Raw genomic sequence first — 13068 nt, 5'->3', positions numbered from 1 at the left:
TTATCGACCTGCAGAAAACTGAAGCGTCTGAATTTTTGGGGGGGAATTAATACACGATATCATTGGAATGAAGTTCGAAGACTATCTGGAGTAAAATCTCAGTTGAGTCACACGGCAGAAGCATGACAATCTTCTTCGCGAGTTTCAGTGTAGAAAAGAGCATTTTCAACTACTCTTTCTTTCCGAGAACTGTCCGAGACTGGAATGGCCTGCCTCACAACATTACAGGCAGTGCCACCTTGGACTCGTTTGTCAGCGCCTTAGATGGAGTTTCGAATCCATTTGACTAATCATTTGCCTAGTATTACCTCTGTTTATTGGGAAGCGTTTGTACTATATGTCTTTTACTTTTTCTCAACTATGTTTTTCGAAGCCATGTATGAGTCATGACTATACTCGGTTTCACCTTATGTTGTACCGCAGGAAAGGCTACAAGCGCGAGCTCCTTGCTTTAGGGCACATATCGGCGGCACAAGCTGTCGTGCGTCAAGAACAGCTGCCAACGCTATGAGCTCGCGCTTCTAGCCTTCTCTGCGGTACAACATAAGGTGAAATGGAGTATAGAGCTGTGCTGTTGTATATGTCACATAGGTACTCACATGCCTTGACCCACAAAAGTAAGCCGGCATTATTATTCAAATAAAAAAAAAAGATACGGTGCCTAGACATTTCAGAAAAGTTATAAAGAAAAACTTCTGGGGATTGGGGTTCTTCACTACCATCCCCCCCGCCCCCCCCCCCCCCCCCCCCTGCTTCCCCCTCTTTCTCCCGAACGTTTTCTACGGCACTTCCTGACCCCTATGTTTGTGTATGTGTGCGTGTTAATGGTACCCCTTTTTATTTCCGTTTGCCCTGCTTTTTCTCGGCATTTCCCGTCGCCCCCTCATCTCTCAAACACTACCAAAGTCACTTCACACGCCGCCTCTGGGTGACCCTGGTGGCGTTCTTGACATCGGCGGAAGGTGAGCTCTAAAGCCCCGTACACCGCAGACGGCTCCACAATATCACAAACTTCAATCTTTGCCTCGATTCCAAAGCAATAATTTCGGCCTGAAACGACTCCTTCCCAAAGTTGTGAAACGTCAGTTTGTCGTCGCGGACAACTTCTTCATAAGACGATTTTAAGACGAGAAAGCTCAGATTAATCACAGCCCGCCTAGGGACAATCTAGACAGCACTGGCCCTAACGCGGCGTAGAAATGAAAGACACACGCGGGCGCAACGTCATCTGTGCCACCGTTCAATCGTCTGGCCCCACCGCGCTGCTCGCGCGCGCTGCAAAGAAACTCGCCACGACTTTTTGTTTCACAATCACGCTGGAATGTGAGCAGCGAGAGAATTTGGAAGATTGGCATCTCGTCGCGCGCGATGCCAAAGTTTTAGTTTAGCAACCCAGCATCACCAAACCGTCGTTGGATCGTAGTGCACGGTACGAAACAGTCTGGCACTAAAGAGCTGGGTATTATAGCCCATGTTACAATATTATCTCAGTTACGGAACTGCCCACAGACGACAACCATACCTTGCGGCTCGCCTCCCGTCGTTTTTACGCGCCACAGTTTCTGGGCTAAGGTAACTGCGGTGTATTCTATGAAATACCTACACTGTTAGCAAGTGCCGTGTATTTGGTGAATATTTGGGGTGAAAAACACGCTATTTACACAAATTACCATAAATTTACACGATGAGTAACGGATAATACGTTCAGATATCATGCGAAGTTGTAAAAAACGTGTTTTCGTTCGGTCATACACGCATAACCGTGTAGCCGACCTCGATAACACGCATCGCCTCCGACGACGACCGCGGCATTGCCGGCTATCGAAGCACCGGAATGCTTGGGGACACACTTAGAAAGGACCGTCGAGACAAATGCCGCGGAAAGAAACATGTCTCGGAAACAGATAAGCACCAAAAGCAATTACGCCATGTCGCGGGACGTTGGCGAAACCTGAGCTTACCGTGGCTTGCCGCCATTTTCTGGTCGATGGCAATGCGGCTTCCCTCATGTCGCCCATGTTTGCATTTAGTTTAGGGCTCTTGATAATAGTTTCTTACACACCACAAATAAAGTCATGGGTCCAATTATTCGTTCAAAACAGTTAAAATGGATATAAAAAGCGTGTCTTCCATGTGAACACGTGACATTGCAGTTGGTTTCGTTTTTGCTTCAACCTTCAACTGCTTCAACTGCAAGCGATCTGGCCGATCTGGCCATGGCGCAAGTGGCGCAAGCCGCGCAAGCGCAACGTCGATGTACGGTGGAAGCAAGAGCCGGTTGGCTTTCGTTCTTTTTGTTTGACCGGAGAAATTTCTGGCAGCCGCTATAGTTTTGGTTTGACGGGACGCGAGAAGCTTCGCATAGAGCTTCGCAGTTTGCGAGCACATAGTGAAGACGTGACCGGAGAAGTGCCCCTGTGATGTTCCCGGAAGACGGAAAGTACCATTCGTCGTGTGTGCTTTGAAAGCGAGGGGAGTCACAGGGTCCACGAGTGCGCAACCACAAGCCAAGGTTCACGACAGCGCTGCGTTCTTCGGCGATCTCGTTCTGTTTGGGGCAACACGGCGATGCGAGAAAAGGCCGAAACGTTCGTGGTGTGTGGTGCGGTGCTTGTAGGTAGAAACCCGCACTAACGCGGAGCTCATATTGGTTGTTGTAGGGTTGCGCTTGACGGGTTTAGCCCCGTCGTCGTCAGCTGATCCGGTCCAGCTGGTCGGGGAGGACGCAGCGAGCGTTCTTAAAAGTAAATCTTCCTTCGTTCCGTTTCAAAATGTGGAAGATTCCCGACGCATACCGTGAGTAAAATGCTGCGGACGTTTTCAACAAAATTACGCCGTTTTAATTGAACAAGGGACTTCGGATAGTTTCCCTAAATCTGCCCTTTCTATGCTTCGTGTCGTTAGACTGCATTTGCACAGCGACGTGTTCGCACAGCGACGCACACCGCTCGAGTAGATGATTCGGTCCCGCAAACGACCGGTTATACAGAATTTCAGGGAAACTTAAGTCACCACCGATGTTTTCCTGTAAATCTCGTGTGACTCGTGTGAGTTTGTTGCGCTCATCATGCGGTGTGAATAAACTAGGGCAAGATTTTCTACCTGCCCACAGATGCATGAACTGAGACCAATTTTTTACGTAGAGAACATAGTGGTTTTTCTTTACATTGGGAAGAGGCCCGAATTTGTCTCTTTTCCCTCTGGCACTGCCCCAAGTTTCAAGTTGCAGTTTCAGTAGACATACCTACTAACAGGTACAAACTGCTCTAAAGCAGGTAAAAGACTGGGAAGTCAGGACGGTGCGGACACCGTGTTTTGCGCTTCTCGCAAAGTGACTGATGCTTTTGCGAGGTATGCGGAATATGCAAACGATTTTGTTATGCCCTTCGTTTGCGTCTCCAGAAAAAAGAATAGGATTATTTACAAATTTAGGCGCAATCACAAGCCAAGATTTACGATAACAGTGCGTTCGCTTCGGTGGTCCGTGTAGTGGTATTATACGCTGCTTTCTGCAACACCGCGTCATGACGAAGAGCTAGAACGGTCACGGTCTGTGCTGGCCTCCCGGTTGACAGAAACCCGCATCGCCCGCATCGGCACCGAGTGCACTTGGGCTGTTGATGCTCGAGCCTTTCATCCGCGGCTTGTCGCCACCCAGGTAACACGAAAACATTAGAATAATGTTATTTTTATGTTCGTCCCAAACGTTCGAGGAATGTTCTTAATGTCCGCCTGTATAAAGCTATTTGAACGTTTGGCAGAACATTCTTATAACGTTTTGATGAACGTTATTTGAACACTTGGAAAACAATTTTGCAACGTAAATACAATGTCCGGAAAACATTAGCATAACATTACTGTAAACATTGTAGTAACATTTGTACAACATAAATAATTTTTTACGCAGCGTTATTACAACAGAAATATAATGTTTACAAAACATTAAAATAATGTTCTGGTAAACGTTATAGTAACATTCGTAAAACATGTTATTACCACATTATAGTCGGTGACAGGTTAAGAACCAAGTAGAAGCTCCTCCCACCTCTTTCCACTTGAGCAGAGCAAACGCTGGAGAGGAGGTCGCCTCCTCTCCAGCGTTCGCTCTACTAAAGAGGAAAGAGGTGGGAGGAGCTTCCACTGGGTTCTTGACCTGTCACCGACTACTGCAAAATGTATGCAAAATGTTCGGAGGAGTGTTCTGAACCATGAAGATAAATATATACTGTAAAAGTCTGGTTCAGACAGTTGTGTTTGACTGCATTGCCAGGGCTGTTGCCGAGAGACGGTGAATTGCCATGGGAACACCTGTCACGTACGGTAACTCAGTCGTCTTACCAAGGTGCAAGCCCTGCAACACAGTCAAATTAGTGTTTGAAGCAGCCTTAGTTCAGATGTGCCCTACACACAGTATATATATGCCTTTATGGTTCAGAAGTGTTCCTCCAAACTTTGCAGACATTTCACCAGTGCAGTAACATTCTCTTCTGTTTCACAAGCTTTAACACTCCTTGAAACAATATATGGTGGGCCAAAACAATTCTACACAGCAATGACACCCTAACTATTATTGAGTATTGTTTACTCAGAAGATGGGGGCTTTGCAATGAGCATAAAAATGTGAGGCACAATCATTATTAGACCTTTTCAAAACAGTAGATTAACACATTTCAATATTCCACACCAGTGAAAAGACTAAATAAAACAGACATGTATGGTTTGTCTTCGTGACTCTTAACAGACCCTCCAAACATTTTTTTCATAAAAGCAATTGCATTTTTTTTTCGCGAACACTAACCAAGCTAGGTGCGCTTTTTGCTAATACAATCGTAAAAAAAAAAAAAAAAAAAAAAGAAATCCAACAAAGCCACAGTAGCGTGCAACCTCGAACTATGTGTGCGCGTCCTGCCGGTGGCGTGAGGAACTATCCCCTCTAATACTGGCAGATTGCGAGATTAGCGACTATCAACACCCAGTTATATGACCTGCACTGCTGCCGTACTGACAGTCATTTGCCTAAAGTGGCGCACTGTACACTGACATTGAAATGTTTTGTCAGCTGAACAGACAATGCGCTTTTCAAGAACTTTATTTGCATCGATGCATGCTTTTGGTTCAATATGGTTGTCGTGATGTGAATCAAAGCTTATTGTGCTTCACTGCAACTGTAGCGAAAACAAAAAGGAAAGACATTCTGTTGCGTTCAGCAATTCCAAGTACACACGATCAGCTTATTCAATACAGATAACCAGCCTTATCGAGATGCAGTGTAGAGAGTGTCACTCTAGGCGTATGGTCGTTAGTATGGTAGCAGGGCGGCAGAGCAGGTCATCTAAACGGATGCTGACAGCAGCTAATTTCACAGCTAGCTGCAGCAGCCATCGATACTAGTTCTTTTCGCTGCCATCATGAAGTGCGCGAGTATCTCGAGGCCGCACGCTCCTGTGGCTTCGTTGAATCTTTCCACGTCTGTACATATATGTCAGAAAAGGATTCTACTCCAAATGGCCTTTTAATTTATGATTATTGTAATATCTTTGCACTCTTCACCCAAAGCTTCAAGTGAGATCCAAGCAGAGAATGATAAACAAGCAAAAAAAAGTTGATCTATGTTTATCATTCTCCCAAACTTGTCAAATCTGGCCATATACTGGTTGTCCCAGTAATTGAACAGAGTGTGTTTGTGAGGCATAATTTAAAATATTGAACACTAAACCATCACAAAGCTTCTTTGTGACAACAGATGTAAGCATAAATATAGAAAGACACTTGCTCGGAACATAAACAGCTGTGTGCGCCTCACACGTTCCCGGAGAGGAATCATCAGAAATTCATTTAGTCAGCTTAGCCATAATGCCACTCGACACACCACTAACTGAAGAAAAAAGTGTTCCTTTGGTAGAAAGTGTGGGATACAACCATCACCAGATTTAGCACAGCACAAACAAGCTACCATACAGGTGATTAATTTTAGAAGAACTTGTAGTTGGGCTAGTTGGTGAACGTTGGAAATCATAGTGTAAGGCGCAAAAAAAAAAAATGGACACAAGAGAGAAAACAGACATACAGGTGCCACTCACAACTGTACTCGAAAAATGCAGAAAGAAAGGAATACATACATTGTCATCTTCGTCACGTCCACGCATGCGCTTAGCCATGTGCTGGACGAGGCGTACATCACATGGCTAAGTGCATGCGTGGACGTGATGAAGATGACGATAGATGTATTCCTGTTTTTCTGAACTTTTCAAATATATATAGTTGTGAGTGGCACCTGTATGTCTGTTTTCTCTCTTATGTCCGTTGTTTTTTTTTCGCCGAACACCATGATTCCCAGGTGATTAATTGCAGTCTACCCCTGCTGTGAAAAGAAAACAGTTTGGTACATGTTTATGAGTACATTTATTGACTCTCCAAATTTGGAACATTGAAGTGTACATGAGCAGCGACAATATTGCTAGACTATGCAGTTAAAATTATTTTCCCTCTAAAAAAAAAAAAAAAAAAAAATTAAAGTGAACAATTATGAAAAAAATTCACACTTTCGAAGAAGCTTGAAGGCCTGTAAATTGGGTTCATGAAGCTCACATAATTAAAGAAAGGAGCGAGAAAACTCCAACAGTGTTTCTCTACCGCAAAAATAAACTAGACATCACAACGACCTCAAACTCTGGTGGAATGTAGCCCTGGCGATTGGAGTAGGGTGCAAAAGTTTAAAAACACGACATTACATGGATCAAAAGATAATAAAAAAAATTAAAAAAAAAATTTCTCTATGAGCTGACGTTCATCTTAAGCCCAATTAGCGGTACATAAAAAATAGCACCGAGAATGCTAGCACTAATTTTGGTGGAAAAAGCTTGCCATCATGAAAGCATAATTATCTTTCCTGCTCACAAACTTTCTCATTAAAATGAATGCCACAAGAACTAAAATGTCATCTTACGGTTTTACAGTGGACTCGCTTCATACCAAAATTGTTTCTCTTTATTCTAATTTAATAAATGTTCTCAAACGTTCACATCCTACTCCAACCGCGAGGGCGTTTCAGAGGAGTTTGAGCTCTCCGCATTCTCATACCGAGCAGCTATAAATGTTCAAGTTGCAAAAGTAAAAATAGAGCTATAAAAAGCTTAAAAACCTGTCTGGAACACATGATTAGGAAAAGGTTTTAAAAGAAATGTCCACAACTGATGACTAGATGAAAGCAAGACAAAAAAAAACAAAAACAAAAAAAAACATTATTGCTATACTGAGCAGGTGGCAAATACTCATGAATAAATTGTTTTTAAAGGATAAAATAAAAGTAAACACAGGATGTCGTCTTTCTAGAACTGAGATTCGCACCAGCACTTCCTGCTTTGGACACGATGCTTAGGACTTCTTTGCCTGCAAACAAAACAACACAATACTAAATGCAAAACACCTAAACTTGTTAACAAGGTGCTATAAAGGAAGCATAGCATGCTTTCCTGAACTTATTTCGCTTAGTTCAATATTCAGCCCTTTGTCAAAGATTTGCAGGGATGACGGAGAGATAATGTGGGCAGTTGTCGACTAATAGCAAACATTTTTGTTGAAAAAGTAGTGCGAGTTGCACCTGTTTTCAAACAAGCTTCCCGAAAAGTTCTCCTGCCCTCCTTGCCATTGTGCATACCTATAGGGACTGACATTTTCAGCTTTTGCAACAGGCAAAACAAACAGTCGTGTCTCCATGTGGGACCAGGCCTCTCACTAGCATTTGCCCAAATTTCACGAAGAATTTCCAATATCGCAAAGAAACTGCTGGGCACACCGTCGCACTGATGACCTAGCCCATGTCGCTACTATAGCTCGCTTGCCAAGCTCAAAAGACCTTACGACCGGATTTCAGTACCACCCGACTCTGAATCTCTGTCCACGCAAAGATCACTGAAACCGTTCGGTAGCACTGCTTAAAACCTCTTTCGCTCCGTTGTCGCTGTCCTCTGCTCTGTCGACCATCAAATCCCTATCCGCCGCCACAAAAACTGAGTTCGGAAAAATGTCTGCAAGATGGTCGCGGACGCTCTCGGCAATAATTCTTTTTTGCCGGTTGCACAGACAATGTAACGGTTTTCTATGTCATTTCATTTTTCCCCCTCTTGTTACTTTTGAAACAAAGAGAACGACAGGATACCAGTTTACGTCAGATTGTTTTCAAGAAAATAAGCACGTGCACAGTGGTTATCAAAAAGGTGGTTACTTACGGTTCTCGAGTCCCGCCGTCCAGAAGCTGTTCGGTTGTCCGCTTTATCAGTCAGCAGTCACCGTTGTGGACGCGGCTCGACGTAGCTTAATTGGAAATCAAAGTAACTCAAAGTTCAAACTAGTTCAAGCTATTCAAACTGTCCCAGAAGTTCGCTCGAAGAATCGAACCGGCGAAACCAGCGGCAGCCAGCGGTGGCAGGGGCCACAGTTGCAGTGGCGGGAACGCGGATGGATAAATATTGGCTGTTTCGGCTCTTCCCTTTATAACGGGCGGTAGCTTGCGCCACCTAGCTTCAAATTAATTAATTGAGAAAAATTTCCTTTTTCTTCTTTCCGTTTTCTCCCGTACTTAATCCTCTTCCTTCACCTCCTTGCAACCATCACAGGGCAGGTAGAGTACTTTTCAAAAAAACCTTTAAAAAATCGGGCAAAAAAAAAAAAAAAAAAAGGAACCGGCGAACATATAGTTTTTACATTATTTTATTGTTTTACAAATAAAGTTATTTGAATGTTTTATTTTCAACATTATTTTATTGTTCTACAAATAAAGTTGCATTAGCGTATTATTATTAACACTGAAATAATGTTAGTAATGAATCTTCCAAAATCATTATTTTAAAGTTCTATTTTTAACATTATTTGACAATTACATATGTGATGTTATATTAATGTTTCAATATTAACACAGAAATAACGTTAGTAATAAATGTTCCAAAATCATTATCTAAACGTTCTATTTTTAACGTTATTTCACAGTTACATATGTGATGTTACATTAACGTTTCAATATTAACACAGAAATAACGTTAGTAATAAATGTTCCAAAATCATTATTTGAATGTTCTATCTTTAACGTTATTTCACAGTTACATATGTGACGTTACATTAACGTTTCAATATTAACACAGAAATAATGTTAGTAATAAATGTTCCAAAATCATTATTTGAACGTTCTATTTTTAACGTTATTTCACAGTTACATATGTGATGTTACATTAATGTTTCAATATTAACACAGAAATAACGTTAGTAATAAATGTTCCAAAATCATTATTTGAACGTTCTATTTTTAACGTTATTTCGCAGTTACATATGTGATGTTATATTAACGTTATAACACAACATATAACATTATATGTTTTACTGGAACGTTATACTAATGTTTCAAATACAACTAAAACATAATATGTTTAACTTGAACGTTACATTAATGTTCAGGTATAACACATAACGTTATTTAAACATACGCAACAATAAAATAATGTTACTACAATGTTTGGTGCTACCTGGGCAGCTGATCCTGCTGCTCGACGGTGAGGAAGCGGCGAGTGTGACCTCTGAAGTAAATGTAAATCCTCGTTCATCCAGTTATCCAGTGTCAAAGTGTGGAAGATGTCCAACGTGTGTACTGAGGGCGGGAACTACGAGCGTTTTGCCTTGCTTTTATAACCGAAACCAGAGCAGCGAGATAATTGCTTTGCGTACTCCAAAATGACGTAAGCAATAAGTTTCAACAGGTCGATTACGTCACCGCGGATGTAGGCGAGACTGTGCACTGTTTAAACGCTTGCAGTATCCACGAGTGCTACCAGAAAAACGACGTCAACAGAGAAGGAGCTTGCGATTTTAGCATAATGCAGTGCCACGGGCTCGTGAATTTTCAATGTGGCTATAAAAAAATATTTAAAAAAAAAAAACGCATCAGCGCCACATCAATGATCACGAATAACACCGGTCACAAACTCCCAAGCCTCACCGCTTCGCTCGACACCAACACGACATACGACAACAATCTGCATCAGAACGCCCCAAAAGTGAAGGCGTCTGCTCCCGTACGCGTACTACAACTAGCGGAAGTGAAGTGTTGGGCGGATGTCCTTCACAATAATATATATAAAAAAATGCCTTGCGCAGTATAATTTCCATTGATTATTGAATACGTACTGATAAAATCCCAATCATTTGTTTTTCTATCTGATTCAAGCGAGTCGGACTGCTCTGCTGGTCGAGCATGAAAATAACAAAAATTTGAACTTTTTCATGGCTGGTTTAAGATTTATTGTTAGTACATCGTTTTTTTTCGCAAAGGACTAATTTTACAGATTTTGCCTCCATACTTTTTAAATGCAAACAGTTCTTACATACGGCTGTCCATTGTGCCGTGTTTTGTGTCTTCTTCTATAAATCGGTAACGATCAGCGACCAAAGAGCTCACCCGTACATGTCAAGCATATATACGCCGCGGGGAGAGTTCGTTGTTAGTAGGAAGTGTCGGGCGTAGTGTCGGTGTTGTGTTTGTGTATGTGTCGCTGCTCTGTCCTACGTGGTGCTCGTGTTGTCGGTGATGTATGAGAGTAGCAGTCTACTCGTGATAGTTCCCAGCGTATTAACCGACTTCTGCTTTTTTTTCATTGGTTGCTAGAAATCGCACTAGGTGGCGCAAGTTACCGCCCGGTTACAAGAGTTTGCTTGAGCTATTTATCCATGCAAGTTCAATATTCGTTTTTTTTTTTTTTTTTTGTTTTTGTCTAGCGGGTTTGTCGTAGCTGCCGACGCCACCGACCGCCGACGATGCACGTAGGTACCTTTGCACGTAGCTACGTCCGCCGCTCGGAGACTGTTTACTGTGCATAAAAGACATCGAACGAGAACGAACGCGTCCTGTATGCTTTCAGTTCGGCTGAAAGGCGCGGCTGGCTGGGCTCGGCCCTCGCCAGTTCTCGGCTGCTGGCCGCCATGTTTCATAAGGAACACGTTGAACCGTGCTTCTCGGAAGGCAAACACGGTGTAGCGTGTTAACTTTACACAGCACCTCATTTGTAGGCGAAAAACACAGATGGCTCCGTGTAAAACGAACACGTTTCGACGTGTCCGCTATGGGACAACGGTTTACACGTCTGGGCGTGTTATTTTTGCTAACAGTGTATGTCTCGAAGCACATCGTCTAGATGGCGTTTGGCCGTAATCTACGAAACACACAGTTTTGAAACGAAAATCCAGATGGTGTTTCAAAGGGCCTTAACGGGATGCAGACCGGAGGGAGAGAAAGAGAGGGGGGGGGGGGGGTGATGTTCCGCGGGAGTTCCATGACTGAGGTAACCGAATAACGTTGATGATAGCTTACCCAACTACAACCCGACTGTGATCCCGCCGCTCGCGTTTCTATCGGTGTTCGGCGATGTGTCATCATCCTTGGCTTATGTCGCGTCTCGTGCGCGACCTCCGAGTGGTGTGCCGATGCTGCCGGCAACGTGCCGTAATTGACGTAGGCATCCCTCCATTTTCGGATCGAGCGCATTTTTCAACGCACCACCTTAGTGGTACTTGCACAGTAAACAAAATTCATTCACCACTTCATTTCATACGATTATGAAAATACCTAGAGCGGCGATTCTTCACGACAACGGTATTTATGTCATTGTAAATATGCATAGCTAACTTGTCACGCAATTATTTTCCTTTGATGTTATATGAACATAATGTTACCATGATTCTCAAAGGTTGTCTCGTTTATTTTGAAACTACGAAACCATAGTGACGCCTCTCATACATCATTCAAAAGTCATGGTTTTTGCTGCAGACACAATGACAAAATTGTCTGTCTAAACGCGTCGCCATACATGTTTCCTTCATATGTATGGGTGCTTTGAACCTGCTGGCAGACATGTCTTGATGACCATTGGGACAGGACCACCGTACAAGAAAGAAATATGCCTCAAACGTTCTCCATTTAGACGGCCTTTTGTATGATGGATTATCGTTGGGACCGCGACTTAAATTGCAGCGGAAGTAGTTGCACCCGTACACTAAGCTTTTGAAGAAAAAAACTATTCAGCACCGACTGTGCGTGACGTGTCACAGTTTTCGGCACCATTTTACGACGGTCGGAATGTCTGCCTCACTCCATTTGTAATTCGCTCCACTTTTCAAAAGCGAGCTGAGTTTTGGAGATCCTGTGTATGAGGCCGCATTTTAAAACGAACGCTTTTTCCGAAACTAACACCGGTTTCGAAGTCCTCACTCGTAGATAGGTGCATTACTGCACTTACGGGGACGTATTATAGAAATGAAGGCAGCAGCTATAAACGGGGACACATAACTCAATCCCGCAAACGGCACAGCTCGGAATACCCGACAGCGTCTATCGTATTTATCCCAACTTCAAAGGACGCTTTACCTCAGCTCATTTGCACTGAAAGTGCAGTATGTACCAAACGGTTGCACCAACACTATCAAAGGCAATTGTAATAACACAAATTAAAAGAGCTAACCAGCGCGCGGTAGACAAGGGCACGCAGTGTTCAACAAAAACTGGGTATTTGTAAGGGCCCTACGCGTGTATACGAAGAGAAGTTACGACATGCTTCGAAGCAGGCTGCCTGCTATTTTAGGACGATCCAGGCGGCGCCACCGTCGTGTTCGAACGCGAAAGGGCCGGAAGTAAGGAAAAAAGAGCGCGTGCACGCTGCAGGGGAAGAGGAATGCTAATAGCATCTTAGCCCATCAGACGCTGTATAGAAGAAGCTAATAGCACCAATTAAGCTACGCCGCAAGTGCAACGTCGCGGCTTTCAGTATCTTTCTTGGTGTGTGTTCTTCGGCCGCTAATCCATTCAAACGCAGAAATTGCACCGACACTGCACTGTACGTCGACATTGCGATTTTGGGCCTCTCTGTCGGTGTGTGTGTTTGCGCGTTTGTGTGTGCGTGTGTGTGTTTGTAAATGGATGTGCGTGAGTATGTGTATGTGTTCTTCAATCTCGGACTGCGGCCTGACTTCATTGGAGATTGAGTGTGGAAATGCCACCCGCGAGTTTAACGACGATGAGAGTGGCGTGTG

This window comes from Ixodes scapularis, unplaced genomic scaffold (assembly GCF_016920785.2).
Source record: "Ixodes scapularis isolate PalLabHiFi unplaced genomic scaffold, ASM1692078v2 PGA_scaffold8__174_contigs__length_109621045, whole genome shotgun sequence".
Lineage (NCBI taxonomy): Eukaryota > Metazoa > Arthropoda > Arachnida > Ixodida > Ixodidae > Ixodes > Ixodes scapularis.
Note: the sequence above shows the minus strand (reverse complement) of the source record.